Source organism: Amblyomma americanum, chromosome 1 (genome assembly GCF_052857255.1).
Source record: "Amblyomma americanum isolate KBUSLIRL-KWMA chromosome 1, ASM5285725v1, whole genome shotgun sequence".
NCBI classification, from domain to species: Eukaryota; Metazoa; Arthropoda; class Arachnida; order Ixodida; family Ixodidae; genus Amblyomma; species Amblyomma americanum.
The window spans coordinates 331,161,981-331,187,892 of record NC_135497.1 but is presented as its reverse complement, the minus strand read 5'-3'; the positions used below and the strand labels follow the sequence as shown (position 1 = coordinate 331,187,892).

Here is a 25,912-nt window from a genome sequence, read left to right as displayed (position 1 = left end):
GATGCAGAGCCAGCAGCTGGTCAAGATCGTGCTTCCCCACACAAACTTGCTCGCCCAAATGATCTTACTCCATCATGAACTTGACCTATCGCAATGTCATCTGCATACATGGCGTGAGCGGTGTTTAGTAAACATCTTGAGCGCATATTGCGACCGTCCTGCCTGGGAACGTCATATCGGCAGAATTCAATGCGTCCTTTGCTGCTAACTTGTCAACCAATGCTTCAATTCTTTTCGAGGGGCTACTCCCTTAGAAAGCTATCGTGTTCTGCTTAGGAGGTCTTCTGGCACAAGTCGATTAACTACCTTTGGTAGCCAACGTTTGTGGCATCGCTAGGTTTTTTACCACACAACAGCTATTTCAAACAATATACGGTGCAATCAAGAGCTGAGGTTAGAGGGACTCGGGTGCGGGGGTACGGGAGGGGGGAGGGGGGCAGAGATAGAGGATGGAGGGGGGAAGGATTAGAATTGGCGACCGCCACTGGAGCGGTTTATATTCCATTTTTATGTTCCAAGTGATTTTCCACAGGAAAATCACTTTTGTCTTGAGGTTTACGACAAAGAAATTTTACGAAATAAATACACTGAGCACGTAGAACCGCCCACTACCCAAGGACGCCTCCAAGGGTTGCCCACTCAGGTACGCCTGACAAATTGTTGGAATTTGTTTCTTTTTTATTTTTGGTCAGACAACATTAATTGCCAAAAGATTTAGTATAAGGGTACATTTATTTCTCCTTAGCCTGCCAGCAAGCTTCGAAAATTTTTATGACACATGCGTGCTGTTGCCATCTCTTGTGCTACACAATTTCTTTTCAATCATATAAAGTGAAAAACTAATGATGATACTTCTATGTGGACACGCTTGTGCATAACTAAAACAATTATACAAAACAGGAAATATTCAATACACCCCCGTTAGCTTTCCTATCAGAAACGACTCATTGAGCTTGCTTAGTAAAGGTACTTATTGTTTTTTTAATATGCCACATTTCCATGTGACAGCATGGGCTTGTTGCGTGCATACTAGGCAGTGCTTGAGTACAGCTTTATAACGTGATGACCTAACTGCGGTCAGGCTCAGAATCATGTAAGTTCCACCATGCATTGCTCGCTTTAGCAGTTAAGGCCATCAGTACGACCTGAAAAGCACTAAAATCATTAAAAATGATACAGAAAATCCAATCAATGGCAAGAAAAATGGCGTCATCAAGCGGCCTCAGGGCGCACATAGAAAGACGAGTACTGCCGCTGCAGACAATCCTATACATGTCGTTCTTCTATAGATATCACCCCTGGCCGACTTGCGTCTGGTTCCAGCTTTCCCGAAATTCGTACGAAAATAGTGACGCAACCATTTGTCGTACAGTGTTACGGGTGGTGGGATTTCTTGTAGCATATAGCTCAGTACATCTGCTAGTTAACTTGGAGGCTAGCTTGCGACAGGGACTCAAACCGACGACGAATTCACCTCTAATTTTGTGCCTTCCCAGAATTCGTATGAAAATTTTGATGCGACCTTTCTCCGTACAGCTTTCCGGGTAGTGCCATACGCGCGTGTGCGTGTGTGGGTATGCGTATGCGTTTGGTTGGGTGTCCGTGCACCCAGGGACAGTAATGACAGTAAAATAGTTTTAAAAAGCGGTATAAAGAAAAAGATGACACAGAATAGAGATGAAGGCATTTCAAAGAGGACTACAAAAAGATTTAAAGTTTCTCCACTATATGTGTAATGTCCCGCAGGTAGGCAGACAAAAGGTCATGTTCGAAGCACGGCGCTATGGCGAAGGGCAGGACGAAGGACCTAAAGTACATTTCATTGCCAGTCACATTTGTGCAATAAGCGCAGTGGTGGCCGAGTGGGATTGAGTATAAGCCTCGTATGTGTGTGCTGCGGGGTTCGACCCCCAGTGAAGCCGGGTACCCACCGGTGTGACAGCGGGTACAAGCTTTCTATTGGCCTGGTGCTCGGGTTCTCTGGGGTGAACTGCTTCTAAAATGAACCTATGACCCCCCCCCCTTTCTTGAGTATATTAAAAACATCTTGTGTCATGGCGCTGTCTGGCTTGCCCTTGCGCCATTAAAACTCATCGTTCCCATCATTTGTTTGAGGGTATCCAGTTTGAACTCGTAGTATGTCCGCTACATTATTATAAGCTGGGCATCCTAACGGAATATGCCGCACACTTTCAACATAGTCTCAGTTGTCTGAGTGCCAGCTGTTCGTTTGCCTGAGGCGATACCGATAGCTGTCCTTGAATGCACCATTCAAACGGAGTCGATAGTGGAGATATCTCAGATGCCGATGAAGTCGTCGGAACGGAAGCCCGAATTTTAGGTGTGGGTCTGTGGAATGCAGATATGTATCATTATGAGATGGTAAGACCTAGAGGCCATTCCTTTGTTCACAAGCCCAAATCTTTGTGATTAGTGGTTTTGTAGATTTTGCAAACTAAATTATCCGGTAAGTCCCATACTGAAGACGTCTTGGGACCGATTCGTCTTCATTTTCGGTACTCAAAATGCCACAGGATGTGGAATCGATTAGAATAGTACACAGTGGCCTGCGATGCTGGCCAAATTATGCAAATATCCGACGTCTCAGGAGGCCGGCTAATGATGAGGATTCCTCAACATGCTAGACAGATTTCGTAGAGTTACTTTAGGGTGTATAAAGTGGTTAATCGCCGAGCTCTCTGCCATTGAATGCACAGGACTGCTTCTTCAGTAGCGTGCAGCTCTGCTCCTATGGGACGTCTGCCACCCAAGTCGTTGGGAGAACACTGGTGTTACTTTACTGCAGGTTGCTAGAGATGTCGTGTAATCAGCAGACGTGGTGCCGAGATTGACACACAGTTCTTTTAGTGCACGGTGCTAAGAAATAAGAAACGTGGATTATCTGAGAAGTAAAGAAAAAAAGTTGTGTTCTCGATAATGTGATATAAGTGATTATTTTCATTGTGACATATTGTGCGCTCACAACATCTTCAGATTTCGTTTCGCGACGACTGGTATGGCGAGAAGCGGCACATAAATGAAAACGACTAACACAAGCGCATGTTGAGGTTGCGTGTGCAATCTTCATGGCCTCGTGCGCTCGTAAAGATCTCTAAAGTGGGTAGTCAGCCTCTCAGAACTGCACCTCTCGGGATTGACCCAAATAGCCTGGGTTGGATTGGAAAACAGTTATTTCGTCAGAAGGCAAAACGCAGATGATCCGTCCTTGGTCGCTATCGGTCCACGGCTTACAGCGACCTGAGTGGCCCATTCAATGGCCCGAGTTTTAACGCCCAGGTCTGAGCTGACCAACATGGCTTCTCATTGTTCGAGAGGGGGAACTTGTATTAGACATTCCGGGCGGCACCTCTTTACAGTTCCACAATATGTGATCGTAAATAGCTATTTCGCCACATGGTTAACATTCCGGGCCGTAATCATAGGGATATAAATTTTGACAGTAAGTAAGGAGTAAATAAGGATCGCGTCTGGAGTCGCCTCCAGGTGGTCTCCTACTCCTTATCTAAGCTTTTGTCTGGGGGAGGGAAGGTCCTCCTATCTAGTTTCAAATGATCGGCAATGTCGTGATATGAAGCTTGGCCGTCCTTTGAGAAACTCTCAGTAACTAACGCATCCCTTACAAGGCTGACGAACACTCGTGCTTTGATGTGTGCCGCTTCGTTACCAGTATTCCCCGAGTGAGACGGGACCCATATCAACTCAATAATTCTGAGTTTTTTGTTTGACCCAATATGTTCTTTGCATCGTGAGGAATTTTGCCCGTCGCATAACTCCGTATGGCGAATTTTGCGTCGCTTAGTACAGTATAAGCGTTGGTGTTAATGATAGCAAGGGCGATAGCCGGCTCTTCTGCCGTTTCTGGGGATATCGTTTCAGTAGTACCGGAGACTATCAGTCGGCGGTTGGGGGGGGGGGGGGGGGCGGGGGGCTTGCGTGTCCACCGCCGCTTGGGCGAACGCTTGTTTCTGTGGGTATTCTGCGGCATCTACATATACCGGTTGTTCACGTTGGCTGTATACGTTTTGTGTATTTGTCCTACTCTCCTTGTGGTGAGCAACACGCATATTCTTAGGTAGCGGCGTGACTAGTATTGCCTGGGCGATGCGTTTAGCTATTTCTGTCTTGGTATCTAGTGGTGGCAGCTCGATGCCTAGTCCTAAGCGATCAAGTATGGCCCTCCTGCCTTGGTGCTGGAAAGCCGGCCTCGTTGCATTGTTAAGTGTGCTTCCTTAAGCTGGTCTAGGATGTTGTGTACCCCTACGACCAGGAGTCTTTCGGTGGAGGTACAGTTCGGTAGCCTTAATGCATCCTCGTATGCGTGTCTAATTATAGCCTCTACTTTGGCTATTTCAGTGCTGTCTAAGTTTAGGTATGCGAGAGCGTAGACAAGCTTGCTCAGTTGAAATGCTTGTACTCCTCTGCAGAGTTCTTTCTCCTTCACTCCCATCTTTTTGTTGGCAATTCGCCTTAATAGTCTTACTGTCATGTTGACAGTTGTCCTTGAGTCTTTTTCAGGTCTCCTTCTTCTTCCTGCTTGACTGAAGGGAGAGTCCCAGGGTTCTTATGGTTTGAACTTCCTTTACAGGGAGCCCTTCTACCCAGGTGTTAAGTGGAGACGCAGGGTTTATAATTTTTGGCTCGACGGCCTCTTGGCGTGTTTCTTGTTAAATATAATTTGGAATTGGAGGACGAGCAGGTTAGCCCTGCTTTACCGGCATGGCCTTCTAATATATCTATAGCTTGTTGCATGGTATCCTCTATCTAACCATCGCTGCCAGTTATGGTCCATAAAGTGAAATTATCTGCATATATTGTGTGTTGCAGCCCCGGGAGGGTGTCAATTTAGGAGGAATTTTAACTAGTGAGAGGTTAAAAAGGAAAGCCGACAGGACTGAACCTTGAGACGTTCCTTTACCTCATAGTGATATAGGATGTGATTTGATCTCTGCCGCTGCTAGCTCTGCCATTATGTTACTCAAAAACGACTTTCTGTAATTGAAAGTTTTTTATTCTGGGCTAATATTCGAGAGATTCCTTAAGATAACATCGTCCGTGACGTTATCGAAAGCCTCATTTAAATCCAAGCCTAAAAGGCTCTATCTGCTCGGCCACATTTTGGGTCTATTTTGGGTCTGCCTTGAGTTGCAGCATAACATCCTGTGTGGAAAGATCAGCCTTGAAGCCTAGCATGGAGTTTTGAAGTAAATTATTGTCCTCGGCGTATTTTTGTAGGCAGTTGAGAACTACATGTTCCAATAATTTTCCTAAGCAGGATGTCAATGAAATTGGGTGCAGGTTCTCTATACATAACTTCTTGCCTGGTTTTAGAATGAATGCAATCTTTGCATGTTTCCATTCTTGTTGGATAATTCCTTCTCTCCAGTACTTGCTCATGAGATTAGTAAGAACCCTCACTGAAACCGCTTCCAATTAAGTTTCTTAGCGCTTTGTTAGTAAAACCATCGGGCCCGGCTGCCGACGTGGTACGTAGTTGCCCCATGGCAAACCGCACCTTCGCCTGCGTGATTTCGGCGTCCAATGTCTCATTTGGTGTCCCGCGATAGCCTGGAAGCGGTCATTCTAGGGTTGTGTTAAGTGCCGATCTCGTAGTTCCGTTAAGAATTCCTCTGTGGTGCCTTGAAACTGATGCACTAATCTCATCACTTGACCCCGTTGAGTTGTTTTGGTCTGTGTGGGGTCAAAAAGGTGCCTCAGCAGATGCCAAGTTTTCTTGTATCAATGCTGGCCATTCATGCGGTCACATATCTGTCACCATTTATTGTGTTGAAACTCTACAGTTCAGGACTTAAGGGCAGCGTTTGTTCCTCTTCCAGCTTCTTTGCAAGCTTAAATGTGCTTCCCACATGTGCAATTGCCCAAAGTCAGTGACTTGTCCCTCTTCTTCCATGGCCATTTCAGTGGGGGTAGGTTTAATATCCCTTTTTAGCGACTCCACCCAGTCCCCGAGGTTTTAAATTATTGTGTCTGTGGTTTTCTTAAGTCTCTGAACCTGTCCCAGTGCATGGCTTTGACTTTGTTCAAGACTGATTTATGTCACACATGGTAGTTACATGAAACACACACAAACAAAACAGGGTACGCGACGAGCGCACCCTGTCTTGTGTGGATATCGCTCGTCCCGTACCCTGTCTTGTGTGGATTGCGCTCGTCCAGTACCCTGTCTTGTGTGTGGTTGCGCTCGTCCCATACCCTGTCTTGTATATGTATGTTTCGCGCTACTACCATGTCTGAAGTACTGAACCAACTAGCCCGACAACACGTTCTACTGATTTATGCTCTGTTGTTTCAAAGATGGTAGATATATAATCTAATGGTCGCTACTTAGCGTGTGTCCTGTGTTCACTTTCCATTTCGTATGATCCTGACCAGGGTGAGGTCTGGCGAGGTGGCTGTGCATACGCTGTTCCCTACAGTCTCGTGTTGTCTTGGCGGTCGTTCATATTAGTTAGGCCCATGGTTTGGACTGCCTGCCATACTCTGTCGCCTTTGGGGCTAGCTTTAGTGTATCCCCATTCCGAGCGTGCACATGGTGCGTTGAAGTCCCCTACTATTAATGCCTGAACTTTAGTCGCTAGTTTCAAAGTCTTGATAAGTAACTCCGCTATACCGTTGCCCTTATCTTTGTGTGCTGTATAAATTAAGTAGAAAAAAGTCGTATCCTCGTTTTTTTTGGAGAGGGGGGGACAATCTCAATTATGGCGTAGTCTTCCTTTGAAGTTTCTTTGTTTGTTATATTGCCATGATGTTGAGCTGTGTTAATACGGCGGTGGAAACGCCCGTGACTGCTCCAGCATGGTACCCTGGCGATAGATATGCCTTATGGCTCATTAATTTTACCGCCCCACTAGATTCTTGCATTGCAATAACGTTCGGTTCGCGTTGTTGTGCTTGAATTAGAACTTGCAGATTCCCCCGTTTGCGTCGGACGCCTCTGCAATTCCACTGCCATACTTCAATTACTTGTGAGAGGTACATAATTTTGAACCACTTTTTGCTGTAATGAAGGTAAGCCTTTCTCCAATGCAGTCAGCTTCTTCATCACTTGCTGGAACATAGTCATTACTAGTGTTTTGAAAGTTCCAAATTCCCCTGTTAAGGCATCTACATCAGCCTCTAAATTTCCTACTCTAACCTCTAGGTTGCCTACGTTGATCACTATGTTATCCACCCTTTTTGTGAGTGCGTTAAGGTCAGCCCTGAGGGTTCCTGTGGCCTTAGCTGGCTGCGGTACATCGCCCTCAGAGGCTTCGCCAGCTCGTTTGTTTTACGTTTCCTCCGCGGGGGACGGGGTCTTTTAGCTGAGTTGCGTTTCTCCGTTTCTATAGCTTCGCACGCGGGAGAGTGTGTTCTCGGAGGTGTCTGCACAGCTTTTGGTTGTGGTTGTGATGCTTGCTCTCTCGAGGCCATTACAAGTTGATGGAGCTCCGCCATCTATTTCTTTAGTCTCGCGTTTTCCTCGTGCCGCTCTTTTAGATTGTTTTGGAATTTTTCTCTGTTCCTTCTCCCGAACGCTCATCTGTTAAGAGGCCGAATTTGGCCAGCTCACCTTTTTGTTTGGTCAGCTACTGCTTCTGCCTCGGCTTGAGCTTGTGCTCTTCTTTCCATCGGCCACCCCGGTAAGCTGCGGGAAGGAGCTGGATCTGTCTACGGCCTGGTTCTTTGCTTGGTCCCTTGCCCGGCTCGCAGATCGCTGCCTAGATCTCGGCTGATGTTCCACTTGGTGCGGCGGCGCACCCTTGTTAGGCTTAACTAGTCGTTTCTGGACCACGAGGCGTTGTTTGCAGTTTCGGCTCCAGGTGTGGTGTGCCCCGTGGCACACGATGCAGTCGGATGTGGTTGAGAGTGGTTCCCCATCACGAGGTGCAGTATCGTCCTAGCCGCATCGGATGCAAAGGTCAGCTTTGCGTCGGTAGCATACATCGGTTCGATGTCCGACTCTTCTGCAGTTGTAGGAGGATTCTACTTGTTCACGGTAACTGTCGACATAAAAGATGGATCCCCAGTGGTAAATCTGGCTCGGAATTTTCTTCCCTCGTAATGTGACCTGGATCGTGTTTGAATGATCCATTTCACGAGCGCCGACGATCACGACACCCGAGTTGCGGTTCATGAAGCCTTGTCGGGCCTCCTCCGGCGAGCTTCCGTCATACGCTCGGTAAATTACGCCTCGGACCGAGTCGTCTGGCGCCGCTACTTACGTCACCAATTCATAATTCTGGGCTTCAAGCTGTAAAGTCTTGACTCCGGCATACGCTGCAGCTCGCTGGCGTGCCGGGGTGCTCACGGTGAGCGTTTTATTGATGGAGCGTTTTATTAACAGAAACGGTGTCTTCAGTTAGCGCGGCCTGATACAGAACCTCAATTAGCTGCCGCGCACATGGCGAGTTCGAGTTGATGTGTTGCAAAGGTGTTTAAATTGTAGCTTCGCGGACGGCAGACTATTTTATTGTCGCTCAGGGAGAGTTACGGTAGCGGTACTCGCCTTTTAGTGGGGGCCGGCTTCCGTGTTTTTTGGCGGGGGCGCCGGAGATAGGCTTAGCGCTGGCTTGCCGCAGATTAGTCCTCGCAGCGGCGGCTTGGCTGGCGGCGTCTTGCTTCAAGCGTCTGGCGCGGTCTTGTGGGCGAGGAATCATTTTCCATTCCCCAGATTCCAGCTCCGAAGGAGAAATGTCGTCCCCCTCGGCGGTGTAGTCGATCGCTCGTAGTTTGAGGCTGGCTCGAACAAGCAAGCACAAGGACCCGACGTCCGTGAAGTTCACGATAAAAAGGCGTCGAGTTGCCAAAAATTGTGTCCAAGGGTGCGGGGCAGCGTTCCTAAGACTTTCCCAACAACGGCAGGTCGGAGGATTCACTAAATCCGCCAAAAATTGGCTCTCAAGCGGGAGCCAATGTGGAACACGTCCACACAGCTCGGCGTCTTCATCTTCGGTTGGTACCGCACCAACGCATGGACTGTTGGTACGTTAACGCCGTTAACGGAGGAGGCGAGAAGGAAGAAAACGCAACCAGCGCTGAGTATCTGAAAATTGGTGTGAAGGTAACAACAACAACGACAACATCTGAAAATTGTGCCGGTAGTGGGCACTCGTGTCTTCTTTCTTCGTCCTTGTCTCGTGGGTCGCGCTGAACGCTGAGAACTTCAAATTTGCTTTTCCCGCCGAAAGAACACGCACGCTACAAGGTCAAGTTTGTTTTGTTTTTGCTTTTTAAATATGACGTCTTTGTTTAGTTGCCCACTCCGAAGGTGGCGCTGGCTCCGCACCACAAGCCGCCGTGTTTAGAACGTATGGGCTTACTACAATACCCTACTATTGTACATCTACATTGCTGTACATGCGAAGCAACGGGATCATTCACCGCCGCGATTAGAGCTAAGGAAGTAGCAATCAAGTTTTGGTAGTCAGTTTCATTAAAGTTACAGCATCAATCTCATGACCGTTCGCAAGAGCTGACTTTAGGAAATTGATAGTTGTGACCGTCTATTGAGCGGAATAACTTTTTTTGCTTACTTGCTAACGGACATCTGTGGTTTGCATAAAAAGAGATCTGAAAGAAACCCAGTATTCTTGCACTGATTGGAGTTTAGAAAGATCGGTAAAAGGGTCGCTATTAGTATTTACATGATGGTGTACGAGTACAATTTGAGTTCTTATCGGGTCTCAAAAGAATAAGAACGTCTTTATTTGCTGCTAATAATTAGTCAAGAAATAGTAGCACTCCTGAGCATGCCAGACAACAGCGAATAAAAGGGCTTGTTCCCTTTTTCTTCACTTTGCCTTTTTCGACTAGAAGCAATTTCTACCTCCTAACTTTTGGTTTCGCGTCGTTGTTACACATAGGGCACAAGAGCGTGGTCATGCATACAAAGAAGAAAAAAATTTAACATTGTGCCCTTTGTTTCTACTTTCCTGCAAATCACTGACAAAGAAAATTCATATCAGTGTTTGTTTCTCTGGCAGGTAACGCCGCCGTTGTTTGGTTTGGTTAACGGGTGTTTAACGTCCCAAAGCGACTCATGCAATGAGGGGCGCCGTAGTGAAGGTCTCCGGAAATTTCGACTACCTGGGGTTTTTTAACGTGCACTGACATCGCACAGTACACGACCTAAAGAAATTCGCCTCCATCGAAATTCGACCGCCGCGGTCGAATTTCGATGGAGGCCAATTTCTTTAGGTCGTGTACTGTGCGATGTCAGTGCACGTTAAAGAACGAGCTTCCTTCCGAGGGGCCCGAGTGAGCGGACGCGTCTCGCATGGACTCCGCCAATTTCTGTCTCCTGTGCCCAGCTAAATGTTCCCAAGGACCCATCAAGACCCTCAACGGATCCAGGAAGGTACACGGGCCCTAACCGTTATCATCTTTTGGATGTGCCCGATTATTTACAAGAACTGGCAAGTGAAAACGTGTCCGCCTGCTGTGCCGCTGTGCTAAGCCTCGCCTCATAGAGGCGAGCCTCGCCGGCGCGCTGCGTTCCTCACTCACCGGCAGCGCACCTACCCCCGGCAGCCATGGAGGTGCAAGCGCAGAGGGAAGACCTTCGTCCCAGTGAGTGGACCCCGATACTCCGCGCGTACAAGGGTGAAATCTCAAGCGCGGGAACGCTGCCCATATCCCATCAAGCAGCGCCTGTTCCATCTACGCCTACGGCTTCCGCGTCCGCTACCCCTGCGACTTTCAAGCCTACATACAGGCCTCAACAAGAACAGCTGCGCGCGACGCACGCAGTCGCACACCGAAGCAAACAACTTGCTTCACTCCCCCCGGCACTATACGGGTCGTTTACCGACCAAGAGGAGGCCTCGCTTTTAAAGTCCCCATGGCGCAGCCACTCCTGCAAGCCCTGCAAGTCAGCGCTGCTGGCCGTGACCTCGGGGATATTCACCTGAGGATCCACCCTACGAATAACACCTTCACGGTCGCTACCCCGCACGAGACAACCGCCCTTCACCTCGTCCAGCTCAGGGGAGTGGTCCTCCAAGAGACCGCTTACCCTGTCGCAGCCTACATTGCACCGCCGGCGGCTGCTGTGCGTGGAGTCATCTCGCAAGCCTACTGGGAGGAGACGCCGGAGCAGATGCTACGGGACCTCCACACTGTAAAAAAAAATGCTCCGCAGTACAGAGAAACCCGCTGGTAATGCGTTGCAGGAGGGTTTTCCGCAACATGAGGTACGGACTGAATGTCAGAAACAGAGACTCCGTATGATGACTGTCACATTCTTGGTAACGGAAAGTTACGCCATGCTATGCACGAGACCGAAATCGTTTTTTCACAACGAATGCTTATGTTTTGTTCTTATTGGATTTTTCGCAATGTGTATGCATACGTCCTCCGTTCACTCGGAAGTCATTTCATCTAGAGCGGAAATTATCTGTATTGTAATTATGTACTTTCTGTAGTACATGAACATGCGTCTTCGTATAGCTTCTGCCCGCAATGTTCACTGCAGATATAGCCGTCCAGGTGCCGAAGAAATAAGTATTATGTACAAGGCTTTCCTTTACGCATATTATGTATTGCATACGTACAAAGAATGCAGCTTAGAATGAAAGAGTGGTAAGTGTTTGGGTGAGTACAAGTACATACGTTTTATTTTCATGGCAAACTACACACATTGTACATCTGCACATTGCTGTCGGATCCATCTGAAAAGCATAAAAAAAATCCTCATTTAGTGGTCACACAACACCAAATATAAATTTCACAAATACATTTCAACCATCCGCTATTTAACAATCGGCTTTCGTAGAAGCTTTCTAAAGCCATTCACCGAGAACCAACCCGTTATAATTTATTGCCCAAAATTCATTTCTCATAACAGTAAACATTAAAAACCACAGGTCCAGAAAGAAGCAGACAAAATGCGCTTTCCCGGGCGGCACTGTGCGCATGAAAGTCTTTACAGTTGCTTATCATTTTGTGCAAATAGAAAGTAGCTCAGGATGGGGGCCAGATGCAATTCAATGTAGGTGCCTTTCTGTACATAGTACTAAATGCACAACTTAGCGAGCAAGGAACATTGGTAATATCTGAAAAAGGTGGGAGACGCTTGCCGAATTTATCGTCCATCCAATTTGTTATAGGCAAGACAAGACGAAGCGAAAGTCCCGCACTCAGTTTATATCCAGTTCCCGGGCATGCCCGTTGCGGCAGATTATGACGCTTTTTATTATGACACAAACTTGGAATACGGCCCCAGGAAACACACTTCCCCGAAACCGCATGTTTTCACTCATAGCTTCCATTATCTCAGCATGTGCAAGAAAATGTACTAATATCTGATGTCAGTGAAAATGCAGTCACACGTACCGGAAGCAGCTCACTAAGGCATTACAATATCTCTGCAGTGTGCCTCACAAGGAACGGATGCTCAAGTTTCAAAAAAGGGCTCTTGGCAGAAATTTAACCAAAGGCCGTTGCCATGTGAACCTTTTCAAAATGATGACCCAGAAAGACGAAGTGTCCTCATGTGTCTGATGCAAAAGAAGGATGAAGGCATGAGTCTTTCTGCTTTTTGAACAGCTGTGATAAGTTTTTTACTGGTACTGCTTGGTGCAGCTTGTCTCCTTGACATTTTGTGAAATAATTATATATCTGCAAAAGATCTCGCTAGCAAACATTTTGGCACTAATGGAGAAGCAAAAAGACCCATGTCCTAGGCCCTTTTTTTGTGACACTAAAGGAAGGCTTGCCTTTTAGAGTCATTGATTACGAAGAGGTCCATGTGGCAACAAACTTTGAGAGAATTCCTTCAAGGGCTCTTTGTTCTCATGAGGTGCCCTGTAGATATATCACAACACCTCAGTGAGCTGTTACCAGCCCTGTGAGTTCACTGTCACTTGACATCAAGGGTATGTACTTTTCCTCGCCACATGCAGCAATGATGTATATGTCAAGAGAAAGCATAAAAGATTTCTAAGTGCAATTCCAGATTGCATGCGGAGGAAAGCACAAGAGTGGCCATGCTCAGCTGTTACCTTTGCTTCTTGCTCGAGTTCTACAGCGAGTACTACGTAATGACAGGTGTCTGCATCAACTCATATTTAACACCCGTCCTGTGCGACCTCCATCTTGCACTACATGACAGGCAACTTTATAACACCCTTCATGCAAAGAGTGTCATCAGGGTCGGTGTGTTCTGTCACTTTCCTGGTCCTGTGGTTTGTGCTGTGTTTTCTACTCTTAAATTATTTACTGCCTTCATTCTCCACTCCATGAAGCCTGAATGTGCTACACTGGGCTGCTCCACGCGTCGTGGAGCAGCCCAGAGGCCATTTTTTTTTCATACGTCGGAGGCACTCAGCTCGAAAGCCATGCTTACTATATTCAGCAGACAAGGGTACATGTGAGACACATCATTAATAACTAATTCTCACAGTGGTATCTGGTGCAAGAATATCTAAATACTACTCAATTTTTGCTTAAGTTTTCAGATACACTCTTAGATTAAAAACATAATTTGGCTACATTAGCAGAAGCACAGTACCAAGGTACTCACCAGTTACCTGAAGCACTGTACGCAAGTTCTCGTGCCATCATGAATACAGCACACTGTCCACGTCTTCATAATGCCATGTCACTCCAGCACTTCAGTAGCAAAATTTTCCTTTAAAAAAAAGTAGTTTTGTTTATGTTAGACTGGTCATATTTAATTTTACTATATACTATGTACTTCTCATTGTACTGCCCCAGACTAAAAAATACCAAAGATCACGCTTTGAATTATGTCATATGTGATCACCAAATTATGTGATCACCAATATGTTCTTAGAAATTCTGATTGAAATAAATCTGACAAAATATTATTTCAGAAAATGTGGCACAAGGAAGAAGGACGCTAGCTAGATAACCTGGACGAATGTTTTCAGTTGCATGCAGCCACCGGCACCATTGCACACAAAATGTACAATAAAGTGGGTTTTACCTTTCCGAATAGAATTTAATGCTGCAAACATTTAAGCAAAAAAATTTCAACCTTCCATTCCGCATAAAGGAAAGAAAATTCCTCTCGTTTTCTCACAAGCCTCTGCAAGTACACAATTCAGTGAATCTACTCTACAAGTACTTGAATCTATCAGCACGAGACAGGGACGAGAAAAGAAACAAAACAGGCACTGACTCGCAACTGAAGTTTATTGAAGTGAACAGAGAGTATACAGAAAAGCCACACGCCACAAACTACACAATTACACATAAGCTACATCACAACATAAGTAAAAGTTTGCCCTTAACATTCCTCTCATCTAGACAGTCCAACCCGCTGCATGTTAATGCTATCGGCAGCACACTCACACATTCGTCACCGAGTCATAAGATGTGTCTAGCCTCGATAATTTTCTGGTTAATCTGCTGTGAACGTAGTGCCAAAATGCGTGTTGCCGAAAGGAATGGCTAGCAGCCTTCACATCCCTTGTAATATGCAGATAAGTTACAACCCCTACCAATATCCAAATACCTCTCATGCTCCTGTAGTCTTACATTGATACACATTCCAGTTTCACCAACATAAACCCAACCACATGATAATGGTATGCAATGCATGCAATGGTTGCAAGGCACATATATGTTGCCACGTTTCACTCGACACATGTGCTTTTCCCTAACGAAATTCACAAAGTTATTAACAATTTTACAGATTGTAGACAACTTATTAGGGGCCGAACACACCATTTTTACGTCATACCTTCTGGCCACAGTTTTCAAATTTTGCAACAATTTATGTATGTACAGTAACACAGTCAGTCTTTTGGCATCTCACTGGCTGGCCCCAGCCTGATCATGCCAGTCCCTGCGAAGGGGTTTCAGCTTTTAACATGCTAAAGGGAAGAATGGCACAGCATCAATTAACGAGGAAAGCAGGACAGCACACCCACACACAAGTGCCAACCCTGGAGCAGATACAAAATCCAAGAGCGCGTGCTTGACATTCAGCGTTGACAGTCAAGGAAACGAGGAAACACGGATTTGAACGCTAAAGATTGAACGAGCCCGATCCTTGGCTGCCAACGCTGAATGTCAAGTACACGCTCTTAGATTCTGCATCCGCTCCAAAGATGGCACTTGTGCGTGCGTGTGCTCTCCTGTTGTCCTCGTTACTTGATGCTGCGCCATTCTTATCTTTAGCATGTCAGACCAAATTGCCCAATCTTATATGCTCAGCTTTAACAATTTATCGCACTTTTCTGCAATAGCATGGTTGGGAAATCATGCTTTCATTAGCCTTAAAATCTTCTCTTGGAAACCAGTTGTCACGCTGTAAAAGCATGGCTTCACCAATACCGAGCCTAGACTTGACGACGCAATGCTATCTTTCACTAGCTTAGAATCGTTCGACCAACAGTCAAGTAGCTGCTTAACACTCCTGGGTGAATATCGCTAGCACACATGGCGTGTGCAGAACATCAAGGCAAGGTTCAGAAACCGCAGCTCTTTTTGTTGGGACATTTTCTCCAAGGTAAACTTAAGACAAAGGCCTTGCTCCTTAAACAAGTTCACAATATGTACAGGTCCCAACCTATCACAACCTTTGTAAAAGACCAGAAAATCATAGACGTAGCGAAAGATTTCCCCCAGCCCATGCAATTTCTTGGCAATCATTCCTTCCACCCTGCTTAAGAGAATATTGCTTAGCACAGGGGCAACCTTCGAATCGATACATTTAGCAGACTTTTGAACATATGCCGCACTGCCATACTCCACAAACATGCTCTTCACTTCAAATAAAAGGAGGCAAGTGCCAAAAAAGACTTATGTTACACACCCGTTCCTAAACACGAGCTCATCGTTGTGCTCCGATATACACATTCGTAAGCTTTTCACAAGATTTTCATACGAGATAGAATAAAATAGTTCTACATCGACACTAATCACAAGACAATCCGCTGGATTGTCATTCTTAAGATACTCAACCACACTGCGAATTGAGTACAAGAAATGGATCTTCAAGATGCGAAGTAGACGGATGCTTTTGCAAATAACCAGAGATAATTTTGCATGAATCCTTTTCTGAAATTTATCTGAAGAGCATGTTATTGAATAGCATTTATTTGAAGAGCATGTTTGTAGAGTAGCGCAGTGCGGTATGTGTTCTAAAGTCTCGAATATGTAGTGGTTCAAAGGTTGGCCTTGTGCTAAGCAATATTTTCTTGAGTAGGGTGGATAGAATTGTCCAGAATGTGCATGGGCTGGGGGAAAAATCTTTTGCTATGTCGATGATTTTCTGGTCTTTTATAAAGGTTGTGATAGTTCGGGACCTGTACATCTTCTCAAGTTGTTTAAGGAGCAAAGCCTTTATCTCAGGTTTACCTTGGAGCAAACGACCCAAGAAAAAGAGCTGTGGTTTCTGGACCTTACCTTGATGTTCAGCACACTTCATGTGTGCTGGCGAGTGTTAAGCTGCTACCTGGCTACATGTCGACCATTCCAAGCCAGTGAAAGATAGCATTGCACTTTCTAGCGCGGGCTCAGAATTGATGAAATTATGCTTTCACAGCATGACTAGTTTCCAAGAGCAGATTTTAAGGTTAACGAACGCAGGATTTCCAAACCTTGTTACTGCAAGAGCATATAAATTGTTAAAGAAGCTGAGACAGTTTTGCGGTGACCGGCAAAATCAGGCTGGGGCCAGCCAGCGAGATGCCAAAAGACCAGTTGTGTTACCGTATGTACATAAATTGTCGCACAATTTGAAAAATGTGGCCAGAAGGTATGATGTAAATGTGGCTTTCTCGGCCCCTAATACGTTGTCTAAAGCATGTAAAATTTTAAGAATAATTCTGTGAATGTGGCTCGAGAAAAGTACACGTGTAGAGTGAAATGTATATGTACCTTGTAAAATGAATGTGGTATCAAATATTATCTTGTAGTCTGGTTTACGTAGGTGCAACTGGAAGGTGTATGAATGTAAGACTACAGGAACACAAGAGGGTAGGGGCTTGGCTAGGTGGTTGGGGTAACTCTGCTGTACACTGCACGGGATGTGAAGTCTGCTACCCTTTCCTTTTGGCAACACGCATTTTGGCAGTAAATTCAGAGAGATTAAATGGGAGATTATCGAGGCTAGACACATCTTATGACTCCGTGAAGAATGTGTGTTTTGTCTATCGTGTTAACACACAATGAGTTGGACTACCTCGATCAGGGAAATGTTGAGGGCGATTTTTGACTCATGTTGTCCTGTATGCTTATCTGTAACTACATGGTTTATGGTATTGCTTGGCTTTTTATATATTCCCTGTTCACGCCAATAAACTTTAGTCGCGAGTCAGCACCTGTCTTGTCTCCTTTCTCATCCCTGTCTTTCACGTTGGTGGATTCACCGCAATGGCTCACCTCTGCAGAAATCCAAGGCATGACATTTTCCTCTTCACACTCGTGGTTCAGCGCATAATACGGCAAAGGCTTTTCAATTCCAAGGAAAGTTCATGGCTCCATTGAACACTGCCTCCTGCTTACAAGACACAGAGCAGCAATCATTGAAGATTCTACCTGTGACACAAAGAGCAAAGTTTTAGTTTGAGTTGACTAAACTAGGAAAGCAGCACAATATATCTATAGCCAAATAACTGAACTGAAAGAAATAGAGGGTAGTGTAATAGTGAACACACTGATATATTGCAAGTGAGATATATGCATAATATATTGCAATATCCAACACTGCTACCACTGCCTTAGCCAACTACTTCATAAATAACAATAAATGCAGTATCACAAAAATACTGATAACGTACTATTAGTGCTAATAGTAGCAGTGCAGGTTCCATGAACAAAAAGGGCCCAGTGCTGACTGTCGTTCCCACAGCAGCCTTGTGACCAATGGCCGGTGTATAGGAAAGAGGAGGAATGACTGAAAAGAGAAAGAGCCAGGGGGAAGGAAAATAGGTATAGAAGGGCTTAGGATATCATAGGCAAATAAGGTTGTTTAGACAGTGAGCACAAAATAAACATTACCACACAAGTAAAGACATACAAGACCAAACATATATATCATTGTGCAGAGTGGCAAACTTGATGCCATTTAGCCCAAAATGTTTTCAATAAAGTGATTATAATTATTAATAGAACAACTGACCGAGTGAAACCATAACAGGGATGAACAAGGAAGTTGTTAATATTCTGGCAGAAATTAAAAGAAGAAAATGGATCTGGCCAGGGCATACAATGCAGAGAATGAATCGCCAATGGTATCTTAGGGCAACAGAATGAATTTGATGGATTTTAATGGCACAAGGGCATCTGTGGCCAAAGAGTGCCTTAGCACAAGTTAATTTCGTCTACTCAAGGTGAAATCAGAGACCCATTTCCCAAGCGTTTCATTCCAGATAAGCTGAGCACCACACCAGGAAACAGCTTGTGCATTGTATCGCAACAAAATGAATTTCACCCTAAGGAAAATACAGCAGGAGATAGCTGATTATAAGCTCACTAGATAAGATTAGGTGATTTCTGATAGTGTGGCATGTAGCTGGTGCAAGCCACAGATAATTAAACTGGAAAAGGCCATTGTCCTGAGGTGAATGTAAACTAAGCAATGAGGATAATGAAATTCGCTACACTAGAGCTGTTAAGAATCAGCTCAAGTTCCATGCTTCAAGATGATGCAAGTTCGCTCAGTGAAAAAAAATCATAAGTTCACCCAAGAATTGGTATCTTGGCGGTATCAGGCTGCAGGTGCAGATGAATTAATCCTGCCTCAAAGAAGAGCTACATAGAGCACAAAACATTTTAGGCCAGTCCTACACTGACAGCTGTTAATAACTATTCTAAAACTGTTTTTCATTGCACAAAAAATAATACCGAGTTTGTGTTGGTCATGTGATTATGTTACTGAGGCTCTCCTAAAAATACTTTCAAGAGGCTGTTCTAGTAACAAGACTGCAGTGAAACTCTTAGCAAGTTATGCTGGCGTAATAATGCAAACCGTTAATCTGAGAGTTCGCTACTACGCACCTCTGTAGTAACTCCTAAAGTGCTGCAATCGAATGAAAAAAAGGACTACCTATTAAATAAACAAAAGTCAAGAGGCTGCAACGCAAGGCCACGACAGAAGTGCTGCAATACAGCAATAGCGATACAATGTACACTTTAAGCAACACAATGAAACATGATCTTTTATCCTTAATTATCAGAATTTAAATATTAGTTTTCCTTGCTCTCTTGCAAAATTAAGTTTAGATCGTGAAAGCGCTCAAAAAGACAAGTATACAGAAAGAGATTTCCACACAGTGCGCTTACTTCCAGTGTCTTTTTGAGCACATCCACTATCTAAACATGGTAACCCAACTAGTCTAAACGCTGTCGTTATTCCAAAATTAAGCCTTTCACAAAGTGGGAGCCCCTTTCCCCATACGAGGTACACCATAACTAATCCAACACTTTTTTCATGATATGTTTTCTCTGAGAATAAACACTGTTTGAAGATTTTGCAATAGTACTTGTCTTTTCGATTCTACGAATGTATCATGCAAGTGTTCAATGAAATGACCATCTGCCTATCTTGATCATTGCTCAAAATCAGGGTATAATGCACCATGAAGGGCAGGCTCTGCTTGATTTTTATGTTTTCCTAACGAAGCATGTACGTGCAACCCTTCTGCTGGCTTGTATGCAGCAGGTTTGTCTAGCTAGGTGAACTGTGGTTTTGCTATAAAGATGAAATGGTACTTTGGAAGTGAATGGCTTTCTAAAATGCATTTAACATACATACCGGGGCTTTAACAGCACCTGGTGTAAGCAACATCAGTGGGGGGACCGCAGGAGTGGCCTAGTGGTCCGAGCATCTGCCTCGCAAGCAGGAGGTGCGGAGTTCGATCCCCAGTGCCACCGGGTAACCAGCGGTGATACAATGGGTCGTTTCAATGGCCAGTTTAAAACTTGAAATAACCATGCTGCAATATATACAAAAAATGATTTGTGTGCTCTCTCTTACATGACATAGTTAATCATATCATAGTGTTGGTAGTACACAAAATGCATGTGTGGAACATATACATGCACTGTTTTTGTTCACATCTTACCTGCTATGTGCTGTTATGGCATGTTATGTGCTGGGAAAGCAACAGAAGTGAGCAATGTTGTGTTGCTGCCTTTCGTCTGGTGGAATTTGAATCATGTGAGGTGCAGCTGAAAGAAATTGTTTCATACATAAGTATATTTCATGTAACACAACAAAAAGTGCACAGCCCCATCATGAGTTGTGGTTTAAACTAACAGCGAGCTTTTTACTACTCTATTTATTATATGATGCAAGTCAGTGATGCTGGAGGCACAAAACTAAATACTGTGAGGTAACAAGAGCTAATATGGACAATCATGCCTTTAAGAGATATTGTCAATATATATTTTCCTGAATGAACTAAAGTTATCCTTAGAAGCATTCAGAGGAAGATAATTTTGCCAAATGCCTTTTGCCAGAATAGGCCTTTTATGAACCAGTTGCAAATGAAAAGAATAACTTTAAGACCATGCTATGCATGCTCTAACGCCAAAGTAGTTGCATACAAGCAGTATACTATGCCCCTAGTTTTATGGTGGGCCTGTACTGCACAATTTTCATGCAAGGTAGTGGAAAGTATGTGCCATGAAACAGACCTCTGCTTGCTGAAACTGGCAAATAAGTACTGGGGTTTTAAGGCAGGAAAGAAGTTACATAGTTCCTTCTGCAGGTTTTGAACTTCAAGTTAGTTATTTGAAAAATATCAATCCCTGAACTGCAATGATTGAAGTTTTTAGCAAATAACATTTCCATTGTAACAGTGGAAACGCTCTTTTATTTGAGGAACGACTTTTCAAAAGCCTGCGTTTCATGGTGGCTGTCAAGTAGCCCTGATAAAGAGAAACCAGTCACGACACACAACCAAGCCCCCGTAGCACATTTTCAACTATACCCTCATGATATAGCTTTAAAGTAAGTGTTAAGCAATACAAATACAAATCCCTTGATTTCCTTCATGATTTATCACTGGTGTATACATACAAAGATAACCGTACAAGATGTGGAGTGCATGGTACAGAAAGAGTAGGCAGATGGTTTCTTGACACTCAAAAAGTGAACAGGGAAGGAAAAATCTCAGGGTGCTTGCCGTTTCGACAAGACAACTTGTTTTCGTCTGGGGTGAACATATACAGAGGAAACTTAGAATCAAGTACAGGGTTGTCCACTCTTAGTGCGAACACGCGCGCACATGGCTGTGCTCTTTGGGCCACTGTGTCTGACATTGCCACACATCGAAGTGTAACATGACACGAAGCACCAAATCCAGGTGCATCTCCTCTTGCGCCATTTTGCAGCGATGAGTGGCTACGCCGCACACAGTGGACCTCTAAAGAGTGCGGCCATGCGCTCACATGTTTGCACTAAATGTGGCCAGCTCTGTACATTCCGGAATTGGCATAATTATTTGAAAAGGCCTTGCACATGGTCAGAGGTTTCCCAACCCATAAATTCCCCCTCCTTTCCTGCTTTCTTTAATTTATCGTTATACTTTAACCTTACGCCCTGCACCTCCTGACATCACTTCTCGGAACCTTGGCTGCCATACTCCTCCCCCTCCCCCTTCTTTTTGCCTTTTCTCCGAACCTGCCCTCATTTTCTCTTTTTCCTTCAAATTATTTTGCCCCCCCCCCCTGGTATTTTATTCTGCCATGCTGCCTAATTCCTTTATCCTAGTTTTTCAGGAAAAGGCAGCCAGCCATACCAAGCCACCTGTTGTGGCTGAACATAAAGCCATTCAAGCCCACTATCCACACTCCATACCCCGAGATTTGTTTCTACTGAATTGGGCTTTTTTGTTTTCACAGTTTTGCAGGTCAACCGGTTAATTAATCTTCTTTAGCAGCTATCATGCCTGGTCAAGGTTCACGCTCCCCATCGTAACGCCCTTCCCATATCGCACCCTCGTCCCACACAACAGGCCTTTCGCCTCGAAGTGAAAACCTTATTTAAACCCCACCAATGATGAACACTTTGCCAGACAAAGACAAGTCCTCTTGTAGAAACGTCGGCAAGCACCCTGAGGCTTTTCCCTTCCTTATTCAGTTTGTGAGATACCAGGGACAGGTGTTCAAGCAGCCATACCACACTAATACCCCTGTCACACGGGCACCGCAAAGGCCTTTGAGAATCATATCCAAAGGCGTAAGGAGTGCAGCTACCCGGTACAAATGTTGCGCCTTTGTCGCTAAGGGCCTTGGAGGCGAAGGCGCTCAACCGAGACCTTCGGAGCCCGAAGACGCGGCATTCGAGAAGCTGTGATCGCAGTACCATCCAAAGTCAAAAAGTAAAAGCAATAAAAAAAATAGATAAGCTAATAATGTCTGAAAACATTTTTTTCAAATACGAAAGGTGTGTCTGGCTTTGGTTTTTGTACGGGTGTTTATGTTTTATGTTCAAATTTTAAGACAGTGAAACTGTTGCGGCAACACCGAGCGCCCATGGTGGCCAAGGCAATACACGTACAAAACCTGCTCCTGCTGATGAGAGTAGCTGTTGCAGTACTTTTAAGGAAGCAATCAGAATAAAAAAATTGTCAAAGCTCAACGAATGAACAGAATACATACACCACTTTAATTTTAGAACACTCACTTCAGCCACCTCGAGTATAGCAGCGGGTGCTAAGCCTGAACGACTTTGACCTTTGGGCTGCACCGTGTAGCTGCATCGCTGCTCCTTTAAGCTTTCGCTCCTTTGGTGAAAAATGGTGCCTTTGCTGGAAAGGCCTTCGAGGAATGCCATGTTACAGGGGTATAAAGCACATTTTTTACTGACACGAAAGACTCAGTGCCTTTAGTTCTGACAACATTCTGAATCATGCTTTGGTGGCTTAGCATATCAAAATACTGGACATGACAAAATCAGCTAATTAGTGAGGGCTATTATTTGCTATAGGTAAAATTATAACATTCTCCTAAAATAATGAAAAGAAACCACCAGCACTGACATCAATGTACAATTTGGCTGTAACATACTGACATGACAATATAGTTACACGTAAATTCCGTTTTTGCACTTCAAAACTGCATGCATTATTTCTAGAAAGTGCGAGAACAGAAGCTCATACATAGTGCCAAAGAAAAGAGTGCATAATAGTACCACTTATGAGGTGTTTATCGGCAACTGCAATGAGCAAGGCTATGTTAATGGCAATCCAGAGTTATTATGTGTCTTACGAGCGCATGCACTTGGGAGGTGATAGCAGCTGTGGACGCAGCTGTCCATCGCAGTTTTGAGTCTGTCGAGATAACACATGGGGTAAGGTATTCCCTGTTTTGCTGCCGAAGGCAAAACCGTCAGCGAGTGGAGTTGCCTTGCTATTCACTGTCAATATCTACTGCTCAAAGTAAAGGAAACTAGGGCATAAAACATACAGCATTTCATATTATGCTTTGGCCAAATGCAGTGAGAATGAAACAGACTAGAGACTTGTCTTATGATGTTTGCACTCTTTACTTTGAACCAGAGAAAAATAAATTTATGTACAGTTGACCTACTGCTTGCCACAGTCCTAGAAGAAATGAATCCAGGTCTCAGAAATTCTACCGAGAGAATACTGATGCTGCATGTGCATTGCTCTGAACTGTTCTGAAATATGCAGAAGTTACCAATTTTTTTACTACCTGATTACATACTGTAATCTTTGCAAGGAATATGAGGTTAACGGACTGGGAAAAAATGTCAGGAATGGTACCTTTGGTACTGGGCACTTGGACAAACAAATGACCCACTGGGCGTCCCCAGGAGCTCTGCTACCAGGCACCCCTAGCAACAGTAGTCAATTTTCCAGATCCAAAGGAGCCATGCGAATGATTGCCGAAAAGCCAAGTTTAAGGACAGCACATGCATGAACACAAAACAGTTTTCCAACTTTGTTTCAGTGTGATAAATGGTTTCAAATCTCTAGACTATATCTGGTAGTACACAAATTATCAGAACACCATCTCCCGCTCAGAATCGTCTCAAAACACATTCGACACGCAGTACCAACATGGACAGTTCGTGCTTAATTGAATCCAAAAGTTTACGCTGATCGACCAATGTTGCTCTAAATAGAGACAGAAAGCGCATGCACGTTGTACTGATGTTATCGTGAACATAACGTGTGACGAGACGCAGGGTTACAATACAAACAAAAAACCGCTTTCAAAATTTGAGAACAAAAGGCTCACCTTCTCACAAGTTCGCCAAACCGGAGACGTTGCCGAGTGGCTGTCGCCAAAGTCACTCGCAATGCACAGAAACAATAAAAATGCAGTGCCACTGACTTTCCTTGAGCAATTCCAGTCGATTGAACTTCCAACTGTTCGCACCGACTACCTCTGCAAGCATGTCTAAAAGTTAGCGGCGCAGGCCACGCCATTTGCAATTTACGGAGCTACACGGGAAATTCATAGCGCCATTCGCGTATTCGCGCTCAAGCTCACGTCGCTGATGTTGCAAAGGCGCACAACGGCAAAAACATATAAGATGTATTTAATTTTCGGTAGCTTTTTTAGCTGACAACCTGAATCATTTCATATATTGTTTTTTTCTTTTCGTTGCATGAACGTTATTACCACCAGCGGCAGCGCAGCTTGGCCATGGCTAGCCATGGCGAAGTCGAAGCGCTAGCCGAGCCCGCAGTCGGGAACATGTGCGCAGTTAGCGCAGTGTGAAGTTGAATGAACAGGCGCTATGGAATGGGTTTTTGTTCTTCCGTGTTCGCTGCGTGCGTCCTGCGCGTTGTGTGTCTTTAGTATGTGTGTGTGTATGTGTGTGGCCGGAACGCTGCATTGGAGTGTACATACAACAGCTCGCTGTCCCGTGCGGCATCGGTGCGTAGTAAAACGATCATGCAGAATGTGCGTTACAATGCCAGTGGCCCTGCACGAAAGAGGAGACTTGAAGCCGACGGAAAAGCTGCTCTCCCTCGTGGGACTGCAAGAATCTGGCGAGTAACAGTCGACGCGCGTTTCGGTGGATGATTCCGTTTACCACGCCAAAAAATTCAGCACTGGCCAACAGCAATGATGAACTGCTGCTGCATCATCACCTGTGTGATGTTTGTGACAAGCTTGTTGGATGTGAACGTGGCCATGAATGGTATTCGCCGAGCAGTGGCCCTCAGGGCGTGGCACCAGTGGATACCTGAAGACGATTACTGTTTGCCCGCGCCTCGCATTCAACCGAATGCTTTGGCGTTAATTATTTATATCTGAATTTCACACGTAGTTGGACTCGCAAATATTACAGCGTACAAACGTACCGTCGGAAGAGCACCCTTTTTCATTTTTTTTAGGGAGGGGGTGGGGGAATTACCGTCTGCTCAAATTTAATGTCACTAATATTTTGAGCTTATTTTCTAAACAGGTGCCGTGGTGGCACTGTAAGCAATGCATTTACTGGGCAGAAGTTTATTTTATGTTGTGTTGGCACAAGGTTAATTATTGTCATTGTATGTGGTGCCATGTTCAAACCAAACACATAATTGTACTCTCTTTGAAGAATGTCTAATGAGGTAATAAATTACTGAGCAGCGAGTATGCACTGTGGTAAATGCGACGAACGTTACTGAATTACTTCACACTTGTCATGTTCTGTTGTCGTTAGTGATTACGTATGCCTTGGTGTCTGCTGCTTTCCAGTGTAGGGGTCGAGAGGCATGTCGAGCTCCACTTAGCAGCTTTTTTTCCTTCCACTCTCTACTGGCCAACGTGGTAAAATAAACTCAACATAATGCGTGATTGCTCAGACCTAGATTAGACTACCATTTCACTTATTTACTCTCAGGGCCAATTGGCATCGAAGAGAGGAGAGCGACTAACATAAATACATGTGTAGGCAGATTAATTAAAATGATTATACATAGCAGACTTGAAGGCATTGGATGCAGTCATG

The 25,912-nt window shown here is 44.8% G+C and overlaps 1 long non-coding RNA gene across 1 annotated transcript; it reads right to left on the bottom strand.

The window, feature by feature from the left end:
• Positions 1-11,474: 11,474 nt before the first annotated feature.
• Positions 11,475-23,847, bottom strand: LOC144115499 (uncharacterized). The gene is made up of 7 exons (XR_013311415.1): positions 23,727-23,847; positions 20,058-20,163; positions 19,748-19,928; positions 17,772-17,887; positions 17,374-17,488; positions 13,541-13,648; positions 11,475-11,687 (listed from the first exon to the last, which is right to left on the bottom strand). It is a non-coding gene; the product is annotated as an uncharacterized LOC144115499 (long non-coding RNA).
• Between the last annotated feature and the right edge of the window lie 2,065 nt (positions 23,848-25,912).